The sequence below is a fragment of the Lissotriton helveticus genome, chromosome 3_1, assembly GCF_964261635.1.
Source record: "Lissotriton helveticus chromosome 3_1, aLisHel1.1, whole genome shotgun sequence".
NCBI classification, from domain to species: domain Eukaryota; kingdom Metazoa; phylum Chordata; class Amphibia; order Caudata; family Salamandridae; genus Lissotriton; species Lissotriton helveticus.
In genome coordinates, this window is record NC_136061.1 from 537001496 (window position 1) to 537019124 (window position 17629).

The 17629-nt window shown below is 43.0% G+C and overlaps 1 protein-coding gene and 1 long non-coding RNA gene across 2 annotated transcripts in view; one reads left to right on the forward strand and one right to left on the reverse strand.

The window, feature by feature from the left end:
* The window catches only part of DNAH7 (dynein axonemal heavy chain 7), a 2019015-nt gene that overhangs the window by 505414 nt on the left and 1495972 nt on the right, over positions 1–17629 (reverse strand). The gene's annotated exons all lie outside the window — the stretch shown is intronic.
* On the forward strand, positions 13740–15974 carry LOC144822656 (uncharacterized). The gene is made up of 7 exons (XR_013608660.1): positions 13740–13846; positions 14020–14096; positions 14201–14296; positions 14390–14477; positions 15008–15088; positions 15313–15375; positions 15786–15974. It is a non-coding gene; the product is annotated as an uncharacterized LOC144822656 (long non-coding RNA).

Consider the following 17629-nt stretch of genomic DNA (forward strand, 5'->3'; position numbering starts at 1 on the left):
CTTGCGGGTGGCTGCCTCCACTGCGGCTCCTGCAGCCACGCATTTTCAGTTTGTTGTCCTTTCAACACGCAGATCTGCTGATCTTTCTTGCACATAAAAAGCATGCCAGAAAGAAAATTCAAATTGCCTGCCCATGTGGAGTCGGACATTATGCACCGTTAAGCTGTAACGTTGAGTGTGACAGGGGGCGTATACCATTAAAATAGGGAAATTATTATGGTCTTTAGGTGGCTAGGTCTTCTGAATCTACAGTGCTCCAGTTGTAGAGCCACGTACAGAATTGTGTAGCAGTGGCATCTATTGTTGTAAGCAAGTTGTCTGGGACAAAGAAAGAAAACATGCCAATTGTTCAAAAAAGCACCAACTCGAGAAGTACTTTGCTAAACGTAAACAAACTGTTGGACCTTTTAGAAGATGTACCCCCGAGAGTAGCGAGAGGCGACCATGTTAGAATGACCTTTTGAATTTAGTGCAACATACATTTCTCCAAGGAGCAAAATCAGGGAACGGTTAATGTAGGCAATGTCGAGCAACTTATTTTCCGGCTATAGAAAACGGCCCGTGCAGACGGTATCCTGTTACCACACCCGGGCGTTCCCAAGTCCGGGTGCAGAATGTGGAGACCTGGAGGCATGTAGCGGAAGGGTCCGAAAGAACAAAGAAAGAATGGGGGCCATAAAGCAGGCCCCATGCTGAGCCTTCTCAAATAAAAATAACATTGCGCAAAGAGAGTACCCCTGAGTATCTTTCCATCTATGGATCGCCCTGTAACTCCGCCACAGCCCTGGGTGTGGCGACTGTCAAAGCGTATGTAGGAAGCACAGCAGCCGTGAAAAGGCCATTGCACTGAGCTTCCCTAAAAGATTAAATAAATAAAAATAACATGGTGCAACGTGTGTGCATAAATTAAACGAATAGTGTCTCCGTGGAGTGTGTGCCATGAGGTAAGTGCTCAATTACATTTATGCACAGCGGCCGTGAATCGAGGGCCATGCTAAGTGCTGCTCTTAATCTAAAAAAAAAAAAAGTTCCAAAAACACAAAAGCTACTGGCACAAGTGGAAGGACAAATCCTGCTGCAATGTTCCATGGGAGTTACAAATTGAGAACGAGGTAGGACAAGTAGGATCCATTATACCACTTACAAACGACTTTTTTTGAAAGACACTCACAAAAGCCATATCAAAGGTTGGAGGCGGGCTGTAAAAGCTGGAAGAGGGCGGTAAGCTCATAGACTGAATACAGCATGTGCTGCCTAGGTTCGACCTAAAAAGGAAAGATTTGCTCCTGGAATAGTTTGCTGAGAAGAAACGCCTCCCATCTAATCTAGATGTTTGAAGTAAGGTTCTCTATTCGTATGCCAAACTCTCCTCATTCCAACAGATGGATTACCTACTTCAACAGATTAGTGCCTTTCGGACCTTCAAAACATCATTCTCCCATTGGTGTTAAGTTATGGCAGGATGCCTCTCAGGACTGAGGGCAGATTGTTTAGGCCAGACTTTTGACAACTATACAAAATTGGGTTACAGGTTGAGGGGTGAAACCTTTCTCGAACGTAACCACAATTCTTGTCAGGGTGAAGTCAAAAGCAACCCCCAAATTAACATGTGCTCAACCCCTAGTATCTTGGAACTCAGCAGTCAGGCTTAACTTACAGGCAATGTGTACAGTATTCATGCAGCATGTCACACAGTAACGAAGTGAAAACACAACACAATGAAATTCCCACACCAATTTAGAAAAAATAGAGTAAAATGTAATGTATAAATTGTCACCAAAACGACGAAAATCCAACGGGTAGAACCAGAGTTATGAATTTTCAAAGATATAAGTGAAAATAGCATCAAAAAGCTCAAAGCAAAACTCGCAGCTATCTGGTTGTGCGAGACTGGGATAAAGTTACAAGTTTATGCTGACTGCAATTTAGTGCAGGTCAGATACAGAGACATGATTAATCCTGCTGAAAGAGTTACTGTCAGGAACTCCCTGTCCTCTCTGGTATGTTGGCACCCTCAAGGGTCCTTGCTTGCACAAATTTATGTCCACTAAGTTGATTGTTTTTTAACTTTTCTTGCCACTGCCAATGTTTGTTTCTTTTTATTGTGTATATTGGTGCCAGTGCTTGTTTTGTCAATGCTTCTTGTTTTTGGGTGCTAGCAATAGTGTCACATTATTAGACATCTGCACCCGCCATGCTTATGGGTGTGGCTGAGGCACCTGGCATGTTTATGGGCGTGGCTAGCCATGTTTGGTTAACTGCCACTGAACTGCCTATAAAAGCCCAAGCCTCGCACCTGTCAGTGCTTGGCTTAATCTCCTGGTTCCCGCTACAGCTAGAGACTGCTTCTATCATCGCTGCAGGATTTCATCCTTCACCATTGGACAGAAGCACGCGCCAGTACAGGACTGCAGCAAGCACCAGACAACTAAGGGCAGTGAGCTTTGAGGCTGCGTGTGAAGTGAAAGGCTGTGTGACTTTTACATTTTCTGTTGGTATCGGAAGGCTCGTCTTTGCATATTTGCCATGTGAATTGGCCATCTGATATCTGGCACAAGTAACTTTTGATTCAAGACTATTGCATTTACATATTTGTTTAGCGCTTAGCGCTTGGGGTCATTTTATGCTTGAAATAATTTCATATTTGTATTACGCTTAGCGCTTGGAGTCATTTTATGTTTGAACTTATTTCATATTTGTATTCAGCAAAGCGCTTAGGGTCATGTTATTTCCAACTTCTGAGAGTTTTATTTCTACACTATTTGCATAGCACTTTGATATTAAGGCAAATATTGTGAACTTGATACCGAGCATTGCGCATGGAACCATCCTGTTACCCCTCTGATCATCATATTGTGTGGACACTGACTTTAGATCTGAATATTTGTTTATGGGTGTTTTGTGCAAACGAAACGACATGTCTAGGTGCCATTCGTTTACCCGGCTGTCGATGACACAATCATAACCAGTGACTCCTTTTGGCAGCATTGCTTGGATTGTATTCTCCTGCAACCTACAGACAAAGGCTAAGAGAGTATCTCAGCTCCTCTTGAGAACCAGGTGATTAACATAACTCTCTTATAATGAATGTTCTGTGTTAAGTGCACCTGGGTGGCTGTACTCATCTGTTGCATTTCTTATTTTATAGAGAAACGCAAGCCCTCCAAAAGGCGACCCTACTGTGCAAACAGATCCCCCTCGAGGGTGCCGGGCTGGAACAGGCTTTGTGGAGTAGCAGTGTTCTCTCTCTTTTTCTCGTCCCATTCCCCTTGCCTTTTGAGACACCTGTCGTGAGTTCAGAAGTGCCAAGAGGTGTTCTAGGAGGAGGGAGGAGAGTTCATCGTTCCCTCAGACAACCTGAACCTCAGATGAGTGGCTGTGCCTTAGTCTTAGTTACCTTTTCAGTACAGTAGCAAGAGTTCCTTTCATCGTAGAAGGGGCAGCAGAGAGCAGGGAAAGCTTCACAAGTACTCGTCAATGTTGAGCGAAGAAACCAGCCGGGTGTCACAAATGGTTGTTGCTGTAGCACAAAGACCCTGTCAGCGTTGCGGACAGTCAGGGATGGCTGGAGCTCTGTGTTGCCCGTCACTGCAGCAGTCGATGCTGTAGCGCAAAGAGTTAGTTAGCCCGAAGTTTGCCGGGGCAGCAAGGTCTTGGCACAAACTGGCCCATTTGTGAAGAGCCCAAAACAATTAAGGGAAGTTCAACTAACCCACACCAAGGGTTCAGCACCTATGAGGCATCACTTGGAGGTCAGGAAGTAGCGCCAGCAGGGCTCAGGCAGGTCAGGTTGCAGGTCCAGGCAACAGGTCAGCTGGGTAGTTGCAGGGAGCCTCTGGATCTTTTTAAGTCCCTGTAGCTCAGAACACGAGGTAAACTGGTTGACCCTCGGAGTAACTTCAGCCAGGGATGAAGGGTGCAGGCCCAATCTTCCTTCACAGCAAACAGGGCAACAGACAGCAGAGCAGTAGAGTAGCAGGGCATCAGAGTGGCAGTGCTTCTGGCAGCAAAGCAGCACAGATGTCCTTCTTCTGCAGACGGTCCAGGAGTGTACTGAAGAGTTGGTTTCTGAAGTCCAATATTTGTAGCTTCTGCCTTCTTTGAAGTAGTTGAAACTTCTAGATAATTCCATTTGAAGTGTTCAGGTTTCCTCACCTACCCTGGTCCCAGACTAAGTACAGGGGGTAGGAAGATCTTTCTGTGGAGGCAGAACACTGCCTATTCAAGTGTAAGTAGAGCTCTGCCCAGCTCTGCCCTCCTATCCTGCCAGTGATGGCCCATCCTGACGCACCATAGATCTCTATTGTGTGTGGCTGTCTAAGAGGAACAAAGCCCAACTGCCAACTACACCCAGTTATGTGACTCAGAGACAGGCTGCAGGCACTTAATAGATAATCAGAAACATGAAATTGTTTTAAAGTGGCATTTTCACATAGGAGAGGACTTTTCATTACAATTCCAAAGACACCAAACATGTCCCGTTCCCATTTGGAAGTAAGTACTCATTAAATATAGTATGGTACCACCAATGTTTTCCAATTGGAGAGGTAGGCCTTGCAGTAGTGAAAACAAATGTAAGAGTTTTTCACTACCAAGACATGTAAAACTTAAGTGTACATATCCTACTTTTTAAATACATTGTACCTTGCCTCTGGGCTGTCCAGGGCCTCCCATAGGGGTGCATATGTAATAAAAAAGGTAGGCTTGGGCATGGCAAAAGGCGTATTTTGCCAGGTCGAAATGGCAGTTAAAAACTGCACACACTGGGTACTATGGCAGGCTTGAGAAATGTTTGTAAGGACTACTTAAGAGGGTAGCACAATCAGTGCTGCAGGCCAACTAGCCGCATTCAATTTACAGGCCCTGGGTACACATAGTTCCACTTTACTGGGGACTTATCAGTAAATTAAATATGCCAATTGGAGATAAGCCAATGTTACCATGTTTTAAGGAGTGAGCACATACACTTTAGCACTGGTTAGCCGTGGTAAAGTGCCCACAGTCCTAAGGCCAGCAAAAACGAAATCAGCAAAAATGAAGGAGGAAAGCAAAAGGTTTGGGGGAAGACCACCCTAATGTGAACAGGTCTAACAACAAAGCAGCTGTCAAACAGACCTTTTGCTAATAATATTCTTAGAGTGGGCTTTAGGTCTGCACCATTTAACCATTGGCTTTCTTTGACCAGTCTCCTTCAGCAATTGGCTTGAGACTATGTCATTCATATCTTAGCTCTGCCCACCAATTGATATTTGCTGTTTGGGCGTATGCATCCACCTTCACTCAAGTGGCTGCTTTGAACTGCATGAGGGATGACTTTACAAATGTATCTGCTCCTGCTGGCTCCCTCCTATGTGTCTTGCTCTAATAAGCTAACATTGCATGCGTTAGCACATTGAACACAACTCAGACGTATTGGTTTTGCCGACACTCGTATTATATTGTACATGGAGAGAACATGTATATTTGCTATGGACATCAGCATATGCATGAAGCCTGCATTTGACCTCTGCAGGACATCTTTTCAATTTGAGAAAAGCAGAATTGGCAAAGCTGGGTGGTTTTAAAGGCATTGGTTCTCTGTTCCAATTGCTTCATCTCGTGGTGGAAATGTAAGTCTGTGAAGATATGCTGAAGTGATTAGGCCGTGTATACTCCCTGCATTAACTCCAATTCTCAGAGAAATCTGCCTCGTCTGTCATTTCAGCGCCATATAGCCTGAGTGTTTTGAGTGGCTGACATTCTGACCTGCATTGGTCATTGGTGACTGCCTCGTTACTCATCCTTTGGCACTCAGCAGGAGATAATTGGGGCATCAGTGGATGGAGGAGATAGATCAAAGTCAGCATTCTCTATGTCACAGAAGGCTTCATGGTCCTTACAATCAGTACCATCGTCAATGCCGAATACCCTATTGAAAGACTATAAACATGTGCTACTCCCAGAGTTGCAAAAGTGATCCTTGCAACAGAAGTCACGGTATTCTTTGTAACACCCGTTAGACAGTGTTTTCAACTGCTGCCTCCAACCTGCATTGAGAAATGTTTACAAGAAAGTTACAAATTGGTTCAACATCAAGCCGCTGCGGCCTCATCATTGTTGGCAGTATGATAGGGTCATGCAGAGCCTCCAAAAGCCTTCTCCTACCCGCATTGTCAAAGGTGTAGAGCAGTGTTTGTAAGGACCCCGCAGAGGGCCCCACTGGGGCTCCACCAACTCTTCATACCCCTGAGACCCTCAGGCAGCAGAGTCCCCTGGAAACATAAGCACAGCCCAAGGAAATCCGAGGGAGAGAGACACCTCATCACTACGAGGACAGGGTTCTATCAAGCAACAGCTAATGTGACCAGAGAAAAATCAGGAACAGCTACAAGAGTGAATGCTTCCTGTGCCACATAAGGAAAAACCAACAATACTTAGAGAAAGGAGAAGTAGGTTCTCTTTTTATGGGAACAACAAAGGGGAACTACTGCTGCAACGTAAGGTGAAGGGGTGGGGCTGTTCCTAACAACCTGGAGCTGGGGATAAAGGGAAACAGCTTTCACTATTGGGCCCTGGGAGGGCCCAACCGTGCATTGCAGGCTGAGGGGTCAGGGGGCCTCCATCAGCAGCCTAGAGCTGAGCTGCCACAGCCCTGCATGGTGCTGTGGGGGAGTGGGCTGTCAGACGCAGCAGCTGAGAAAAGAGAATCTCTTGGTACACCAACAAAAGTACATATGTCATTGGAAAATACTCAAGTACTGAACAGCCATTTCCAAAATGAGATTGACACAGCAAGCAAACATTGGAAGAAAGTAACTGACCCAAGGTCCCTCTCTGTAAATACTCCATATTTCTTAATCTCTTTAATGTTAATGTTGGTGTTTACTAGAGCTTTAGGAAACAACTAATGATGTATCTACACAAGGCTTAAATACCATGTAAGCAAAATAACCTACTTGTTCCCCTAGTAAGTGTCCTTACTTTTGATGAAGTGTAATATCGTGGTCAGAATTCCCACAACAGGCTCTCCAGCCAACCTCTCAGACCCTGAGAAGGGTTTACACTCTCCAGCATTAGTGCCCCTCACCCACAGAGCCCTTTGGATAGTGGCATAGGGGTTCATCTCTGTTTCAGTTTCTTCACTTGGCCTTGGAAGATTTGGCGCCCCCTGTCCCTTTATAGTGCTGTGCTGCATTTTCTAGCACATTCCTTGTAAAATCCCTCATAGTACACCCTGCTCAAAATCTACCTTAGTTGTGCTGAAACTGAATGGGAAGAAAAAAAACAAGGCCAGAGGTCGGGGGAGTGAGTGAGTGTGGGACTCGGAAACACACATTTAACTAATTTCCATGGAGAAGAATGTTAACCCATTGAAGGCTGCGCATGGACATTTCTGCTGAGCTAACAGTGCTCTGGTCGGGGAAGAGTGACGGGAAACACGTACCTTCTATGCAACGTACATATCCCGAGAGGAGATGTCGACATCAATGTAAACACCATTGAATGATTTCTTCACCCTCCATCCTAAACTACAAGAAGCCCTCTACGTCTCGCCCCCTCATCGTCAGAGTGCCCCGTGGCAATGAACTTGATTTTCCCAGGGCTACAACACCTCTTGTCCATGATCTGAGCACTGCACGTCCGATGGCGCTGCAAAGGGGAAAAGCTACCTACAGAAAAGCCCAAACTAAAGTAATGGAATCCTTTTGTCCTCCCATCCTGAATCTTAAATGTCTGACTGTATTCTCGCAGGGTTGTTTCTCTTATTTGTAGAATTGGGATTCCACTTGCTTCCTCAATAATAAAGAACACACTCACTGCTTCCTTTGGTGTGGAAGGGGACTGCTTTCATTGCTTACTGTGTGGACTATAATCTGCCTTCCCACAGGCGACCAAATGAGTGATAATGTTGGCTTGCGAGTTTTAGTTGATTTCTTGGACCTCTCTTATGCTGCTGTGGTTGGCTGTTCATCCTGGTTAGTTTGTGAGTTATCGATGCAGAACAAGATGGGGGGGGGGGCATGACTTTCAGTAGTGGCTCTGAACAGGTGAGTGGGTCGGGGGCTTGCACCAACGGTCCAAAGAGGGTTGTAACTCCATCACAAGCTGACGAGACAGAACAGGTTAGCCGTAGGCACTGAGAAAAAAGGTGTGCCCCTACCTTTGTAGACTAACATGGCACTTTAGTCATAAAAGGTCTTTTACACAGAGAAAGCAACATGCTAACTTTTTGAACACCAACAGCCAGTAGAGTGGGCTGTTCCAAAGTGTGAATGGCACTTCAATCAAGCACTTACTGCAGTGGGATGCTTTGGCACACAGCAACAACTGTTACTAGCACAGAGCCAAACAACACAACCCATCACTTACCTCTGAAGAGCAGACAGCATCCGTTTATTTGACGAAACGAAAGTCCCTGGGGTGCAGCTATGATACATGCAGCCGGTGCAGTGGCAGGAGGGCTGGGGTGGGAAGGACCCACTGCACCCTACCTACGCATGTTGTTTACAATCCAACAGTGGCATGTGGGGCACATTGTTCTTCTTTACTTCAGGCTCCATAGCACCCTTGCAACCCCATAAGAAACGATCCCACATACAAGCTGGTGGGGAGCCACAGTCAGCGCCATGAACGACTATACCTCATCTCTGCAAGGAGGAGGCGACCGTACATGTAGTTAGAGTGGACGTCTACAAGACAACACACCGCATTTGTGAGGATGCTGTAACATCCGGAGGTAAGAGAACGTCTTTCTTTGTTATTTATGTCTGTGTTTGGAATGCAAACAAGCAGCGGACTCGTGATGTGCTCTTCAGGCTGATGGATAACAGTTACGTCCCCACCTCGCTGAGGAAAGCCAGGGCAGGGCCGGAGATAACAAACATGTTCTTTCCCCGAGTTCTGGGATATCGGTGATATCAAAGAGCACGGTAGCTAAGTTGGGCCCAGCTTGGCCTTGGTGTGTGTGGACCTTGAAGTCATAAGTCTGGCAGAGATAAGAGAAAGAGTGGCTCCTTCTTGAGGCACGTGTTTTCAAGGCGAGCTAAGAGAAATATACCAATGTCACTATTAAGTACTGTTATCAAACCTTTGGTTTGATGTGGATCGTGTCTCTGAGTACTACACAATCATCGCTTATGATATATGTCTATTATAGGACTTGTTAGAAACAAAGTGACAATGATTGACCTTTAATTGCATTAGGCAATATATTCATTAATATGTGGTGAACCTTTAGTTAAGGAATTAAATACTGTACTGCTGTTTGATCTGGAACTGTAAAATATGTAAAAATTGTCTCTTATACATGTTTGTATATACTTTCAGGTGGCTCCTGAAGAAGGCGTTTTCGCCGAAACGCGCGTCGAGATATTAACTGTCACCCTCTTGTGGACACCTAGTTATCTTGGTGTCTTCTTTTATTCAATATGTCATGTTAAATTTATGTTATGATTGTATGTAATTTTAATTGACTTGTCATATAGTCTGATGGATTCCAGTTATCTATATGATTTTTACTATGTTTATTATTAAAAATATGTATGTTTTATACAGATAATTTCTTCCTTTTTCTTGGTAATTGTGCTTCTTGCAATTTTTGGTCAAGTCACTTGTTTGCTTATCAATAAGACTGCCTAGGATCTTACTCACATACTGTGTTTACCCTGCCCTAGGAGTCTGCTTAGCAACTACCCAGGGGGTCCTTGTTTATCTCACATTGTTTATCCACAGCCTGTCTGTGTAGAGCCGTTCTCCTTCTGTGTATCATTACGCATTACATCAACGATTGTTAGTACTCTTGCCCATTGTCTAGCTATCTGCAATTTATCATTGTGTTTGCAGAATTTACAACATTGAATAATCAATATGGCCAATTTGAAAACTTTTGGCCTCTCTGATGAGGAATTTGCCTTACTTGTGGGGACCAGTGCGAACTTTAGTGGCAATGGTAACACTGGTAGCCACAGTAATGAAGATAGTCACAAGTTACTAGAATTAAAAAAGAAACTCAAGCGCATGGAAGCACATGGGGAATTCATGCTGGCCTACTTAAGAAATGGTATTATCCCAATGGGCTTAAGAGTTCGGAACATTCCTGGACTCTTTGTACACCATAGACCTTTCCTTGAGAAATGGAGTCTCATTGCTAACAGATGCTCCAGGGACCTCATGATCTTGATTGTCGAAACTGCAAAAGAACTAGCTGCGGCAATTAAGACAGAAATAGAAGAACTAGAAGCCAAAATAAAAACTGCGGGCAATATTGAAGATGCTTTAAAGAAAATCGAGGAGGCCAATAAAGAGTTAGAGTCCTTCAGTGCCTATCTAAATAAACGCAAACATGAGAAATTAACTAAAGATAAACGCTTTTACTCATTAGAAAGTACCTATCCGTATCTCAGACAAGATTTCTATAAGCAAAATCACTTTGTGGATGAGACAAGAACCACACCACAAAGAGTGAATAACTTCACAGATTCATCAGATTCTGAAAACGAAGGTACTAATACGTATTACGAATCTGAAGGAAACTATAACCAATATAACGGACCTCGCCCTAAGCCTTTTTTATCCAACAGGGGCCCACGTCGGGGCCGCCCGAGGGTACATTTTCAAGGTCATACCAGGGGAAATTTCCAACAGGCCCACCATCAACACCAGGCCCAACATCAAAAACATCAACACCAACAACATCAACAGCAAGAACCCCAATTCATTCGCGAAACAAGAAATCGCCAATATTGGGGTCAGGGGATCCCCATATTTAATATTTCCAAAAATGACCTCAATCCCCAATTAAAGTCCCTGCTATCTAAAGGCCTTTCGTATGTGCCACATGCCCATGCGAATGTATTTGAACTTCAAACAGATATTATTTCATTCTTCAGAAAGATCAGATTAAAAAAGTTTTTCGAGGTTCAGGCAGACTCGGATGAAGTACAAAATGAGGTGAGACGTCTGTCTCTTCCCTCTACATTCTATCCTTCGTTAGATCAATTAGGCCCAGAGGTAGCCGCTTTTGAACTGGTGGTCTTGCAACAATTAGAAAGGGCCCTTCGCTACATACCAAAACCCATATACAATCTAAGTAGGGTAGAATCAGAGCCCTTAAAGAACCTACGGAACAATGACAGATGGGTGATTAAAAATTGTGACAAGGGCGGTGGAATTGATTTATTAGACTCTGACCAGTATGAACTAAAGATGAACATTATGCTGTCAGATACAACCACCTATTCCAAAATTAAAACAAATCCTCTAGGTCAGATATCTAAAAGAATTTCAAACCTGACCAATAGAGCCCTACAAGCTGGAGATATTGACCATAAAGATTATGACTTTCTGAATTTTCATCAAGGCAAAACAGCATGCATTTATGGCATGCCGAAAATTCACAAAGATCAATTAGATCCACCTTATAGGCCGATTGTGTCAACTATCGGTACGAACACTGAGCCACTTTCCAAGTTCATAGACTTCTTTTTACGCCCACATATACCAAAAATTGTGTCCTATGTCAGAGATACGGGCGATATGATAACAAAAATAGAGGATTTGGCTTTTGACCCCAGAAAATACATATTAGTTACAATGGATATCGAAGCGCTTTATAGCAATATACCCCAGAAATAAGCGCTTTTGGCCACTAGTTGGTTCATTGACCATTTTAACATTATATGCCCTAAATATTTCATGTTGGATCTTCTACAGATTGTCCTGACCGAAAACATCTTCGAATTTGGCAATACACTCTATCGTCAGATAAGGGGTGTTAGTATGGGGGCATCGGTTGCGCCGTCCATCGCAAATATCTATATGGCGCTTTTTGAGACTAAATTTGTATATAATGAGGTGGCTGCTTTTTTATGAATCCATTTCCCATTGGTCCAGATATATCGATGACATCTTTTTTATCTGGACCAATGGGGAAGAGTCCCTCGGTGAATTTCTCCAATGGATTAATCTAACAGATGTAAACTTAAGATTCACAGCCCACTATGATCAACATCAAGTAGTATTTCTTGACCTAATCATTAAACACCAGAATAATAGATTGATAACAGATCTTTTTGTAAAACCTACTGCAAGAAACACTCTCCTACATTTTAATAGCTTTCACCCCCGCTGCCAACGTGACAGTATTCCCTTTTCCCAATTTCTCCGCGTCCGGAGGAATTGCACTAATTTAGCTGACTATGACATACAAGCCAATATTATGCGACAAAAATTCCTAAACAGAGGGTACCCACATAGATTGGTAAGAGACTCATTCAAACGAGCGAGGTTCTATGATCGTGACTCACTCTTAAAGAAAAAAGTGCCTACAGAGAATACTAACCTTGTTTGTGTCACCAAACATTCAACTTTAGACAAGACAGTGAAACATATGGTTAACACCAATTGGCGCATTCTAAACTCTAATCCCACAGCTCCGAGTAAGCTAGAGAAACCCTTGTTTGCTTATAAACGTAACAAGAATTTGAAAGATCTGATCGTGCACTCACGATTTAACGCTAATCGGACTACATCAGAATTTGTTCACAGGTCCATTGACAACAACTTTCCTGTAAAAGGAACATTCAGATGCTCATCGTGCAAATCATGTCATAACATCATTGAAGGTGAGTCATTTGTGCACAATGGCTGTCATGTTAATGCGAGTGACATGTGGAACTGTAAAACTGGAAACTGTATCTATTTTATTCTATGCCCCTGCCAACTAGGGTATGTTGGCGAAACCTCCAGAACTATCCAGGTGAGGCTTACAGAGCATCGCTCTGCTATCCGCACCAATAAAATCATGGCCCCTTTAGTAAAACACTTCCAAGAGAAGAAGCATGCGCCAGAAGAATTCAAGTGGAGAATTCTTGAAAAAATTAGACTTCCAGAAAACAAAGGCGGAGGAAAAATAAGAAAGAAGAGAGAAGTCTTTTGGATATTTTCTCTTGGGACTTTCAAGAAGGGTCTCAATTCGGAAATTCCGTGGGAAAACGCCATCATTTAATAATACGGGAATCCAGTCTGTATTTTTAACTTGACTCTGATCCATCTTTGGTCCAGTTTTGTCCATGATTACCATTTTATTTCGGTTTTCATCTTATTCTTATTCTTATGAGACAATTTATTTTGTTCTAGACAAATTAGTTCACCCTAGACAAAAAGGATACCTCGTGAAATTATATATATTCTAGGAGCTGTATGGCTTCTATGCTGCCCCAGTACCCACTGATCTCTACTGGGTCACAATATTAAACCAGCCAGCTATGAAGACATTGTGTATAAAATCTGGGGGAGGGAATCTCTTTATGACCTTGAACACATTCTTTTCGAGTCTGTAGAGTCAGTTTTGTATTAGTGATATGCTGTTTGCTTACATCAGCTGGATACCTAGGATTTCCCCTATACCACTCGTAATTACATTTTATGTATTCATGATAAAATATATATACACCTCAAACCAAAATCAGCGTTCGTTATCTACCTTGCCGCTTCGCAGACACATACGAATTTAAACTATATGCCGGCCAGCTGCCCCCTCCTTCCTTTTCTCTGTCCATATTGTGAGATATGTCCATATACTCATTAATAGATCGAATTATATTTTCTGTGCCGCACTTTATTCCCAAACTTATTTTTATTATAAAACGGCACAGTTTTTCCTTCATCTAGGTTCTAACTATTAGATAGAAGTAGTCTTTTCTTTATCCTTACTATTATTCACCAGGTGAGGTCAGTCTCGCCTTTCAGCTTGAATATTTAAACGTGTCAGCAAGGGCGCGGCCTCTGTTTTCGAATTCGGCACACAGAACCTTATATCGGACCGAATACGTGAGCTTCATCCTGCTCCGTACATTTTGCCCTTTAGGTAAGAAAATATAACTTGCCCGGTTTAAATATTTAATTCTTAGTTAAACGTACGCCGGTCACGACAGAATCAATAAGCTTAGAGATTAAGTTGCATGTATTATTATTTTTCCTTGAATACACGCCTTGCTAGCGTTGACGGCATTCCCGCTGGTTATATATCCCTCTCCTTAGAAACAGAAGCCTACTTTGAAATAAAACGATTCTCGTGCCATTATCCATCAGAACCGATGTGCGAACATCTTATCGAGGTAAACATCACCTGTGCACTATTATTTAAGGTCCTATTTGGAATTTCACAATGTTTTAATGAAACAGAAAAACACCTCTATGGTACTTTTACCGTGTTTTTCAGCCACTCAACTTTGTATTATCCATACTTTTATCACGAGTTTCTTCCATCCAACATGGTAATCATCGCTTAGAAGATAGCAGGCTTTCACTGTTTCAGGTAACTGGCAATTCCTCTACGATCATAACTGATCATCATACTGACAATTAGTCTGTATAACGCATGCTGATACACTATTTGTTATTCCTCCAGGCAACAGATTCCTCGATATTGTATTATGTAATTTTGAATTTCGACAACGCTCTGCACATTTTAAAGAAGACACATTAAGTCCGTGGAGGTAACAATCCCTCTTCTTTTAACCCCCCTTTTTTTCGTTTATTAAAATAAAAACCGGATGATAGAACATAAGTGTAATAAACATGTCGTGTCTGGTTGCTTAGAATCTGTGTAGACCATCTCCATATCGTGACGCTCTGTGCACTAACAGCGAGTAATTACTTACCGCTTTTTGACGCCGTCCTCCCAAATTCATTTGCAATATTCATACATTCCCTTCTTTCAAGGTATTTTGATTATTCCTTTTGAATTTCGCTTTTTATTTTACTGAGTTACAATAGGAGGCTCTATATAAATATGTCTGCCCCTTTCCTTCCAGATAAATGTGTCAGTCATGAACCAAACATTTAATTCACTGGTTAACGCGCCTGTTATGGCAACATTATATCGCACCATTTACTGTGTTGAATATATCTCTACTAAAGTAGACACATTACTTACCTTTAAGAGACAACAGTGTTCCATATGTTCTCACTGTTCTGATACGAAGCATTCACTATGTTTCCATGCTCTGTCTGTCTTTTTCTATAGATCAGCCGTGCAATTTTTCAATTACCAGACCATCTAGTGCACCAAGACACCCCTTGAAAGATTGTAAATACTATCTAGCAGGTATTTCCTATAGTTGATACGTCTCTCTATAAAGTTACATAGACTTTATAAATTATCTAATTTATTCAAATGGGAGTATTTCAGTCTATACCCCATATAAATCCTACCTAATATTCGTTTTTTTCTATATGCTTCACGCCTTCTCTTGACAGTATGTGCTCATTACACATGGCTACACACCTAAATTAACGATATTTATGACATGATTGCCTTATTCTGTCCAGGTACACCAACTACCTGTTCCTTGTAACAAGTCAACGACTGTGCCCTTATACCATCTTCCATCTGTAAGTGGACATTATTAAAGTTACATAGGATTTTATAAGAAATGTAATATTGTCAATAATAGGAACTATAGTTTTAATCTTTATATCTGATTTCAGTATAATATTGCTAGCATTATGCGTTAAGAGCAAAGAGAAATATACCAATGTCACTATTAAGTACTGTTATCAAACCTTTGGTTTGATGTGGATCGTGTCTCTGAGTACTACACAATCATCGCTTATGATATATGTCTATTATAGGACTTGTTAAAAACAAAGTGACAATGATTGACCTTTAATTGCATTAGGCAATATATTCATTAATATGTGGTGAACTTTTAGTTAAGGAATTAAATACTGTACTGCTGTTTGATCTGGAACTGTAAAATATGTAAAAATTGTCTCTTATACATGTTTGTATATACTTTCAGGTGGCTCCTGAAGAAGGCGTTTTCACCGAAACGCGCGTCGAGATATTAACTGTCACCCTCTTGTGGACACCTAGTTATCTTGGTGTCTTCTTTTATTCAATATGTCATGTTAAATTTATGTTATGATTGTATGTAATTTTAATTGATTTGTCATATAGTCTGATGGATTCCAGTTATCTATATGATTTTTACTATGTTTATTATTAAAAATATGTATGTTTTATACAGATAATTTCTTCCTTTTTCTTGGTAATTGTGCTTCTTGCAATTTTTGGTCAAGTCACTTGTTTGCTTATCAATAAGACTGCCTAGGAATCTTACTCACATACTTCAAGGCGAGCTGCTCCACACGGTGAATGTCAGTCCAGGGGTGGGGAGATGTTTGCCTGCCAAGCAATGTGCTAGGGTCTTATCCCCCACACCGTTTCTCATTAGCAGTCCCTTGTCAATACAGAAATCAGAAGACTTATAAACAGACTGGTAGTTCTGAAAAGCCCCGAGACTGGACTGGGTGACTCTGCAACTCCATGGCGGCTACTTTCTTACCTTCTGAAAGCACACCTTATCTGCAAATAGCCCCATTCCCCGTAGCAGGGCCGGCGCTAGGCATGGGCAGTGTGGGCAGCTGCCCAGGGCCTGGCACTCTGCCTGCCAGGATGGGGCCCCCCACAATGGCAATTAACACCCCACTAGTCCTCGTGTATGTCTGCCGATCAGAGTGAAAGAAATGCTTCACAAACGGGCCCATGGGAGAGGGCCCCCCTCCTGGGGCCTCTAAGGGATGGTGTGGGAAGGCCTAGGGGAGGGTACACCTCTCAGGCAGCCAGTTCAGAGACTCGGCAGGGCGCCCATTGTCTGCACTTTAGCCCACACAGGTTTAACTCAGCCCCCAAGCAATTCTCACACCTTCAGTTCGAAATGGGCGAAATGGGCTGTACAAGAGTTGTATGGGGTGGCTGAGAAGAGGAGCTGCAGCCCAAGTGGAGTCTGCACAAAGCAGCTTCCCGGAGATCAGAAGGTGTCACTTATGTAGATTTCAGGGGCCTCCCACATTCCCTTTTGCCCAGGGCCCCAAAAATCCTAGGACCGGCCCTGCCCCGTAGACTAGTCCACTCCCTGGCAAGATGCTTTCACAATCAGATTTCTTGGCAGTAATTGCAGTTACAGGATATCCCGAATGGTCCACCATTGCACTGTTTAGCTCAACTTCTACCAGCCTGTTTGTGTTCAGCAAAGGCAGACTAGCCTAGAGAGAGACAATGGACCTGGTGCATGTACAATCAGGCTGTAAACAGTGGGCGCAAACTGCGCCCCAACGTTTTTCCACCTCAGTGCTAATAGGTCAAATCACAAAACGGACATTTGGTGACTGTCACCAAATATTGCCAATCAAAATGCATTAGGCAGGTGGTTATTTGTGACCCACTGGGATGGGCTACGAAAGCAGGACCGGAGACCTTCAAGGGGGTCAGCAGATCTCTGTCCTAGAGTTTGCATTCTCGCTCTAGATTTTTATTAAAGCAGCCAGTGCACCCTAATGGCACATGTTCTGTTTCAAGAAAACGTTTCCCCTTCAGGAGCCATCAGGAGAAGCCTATTTGCTTTGTTCACCTATGGTATGGCTGACGACTGCCGCATTCCCAAAGAGGAGGGACACCCGGGTTCGGCCTTCCCTGCCTTTGAGAATCAGACACAAGCGGCACTCCCTGAGCACTGGTTTGCACCTGTTACACACCACTGTTACACGTCATTGTAAAGTGCACTCAGGAAGGGAGGCCCTTGCATTCCTCCTCCGAATTGGAATTCGGAATGAGTTGTGGAACCTTTTGGCGAGTCGGAGAGGC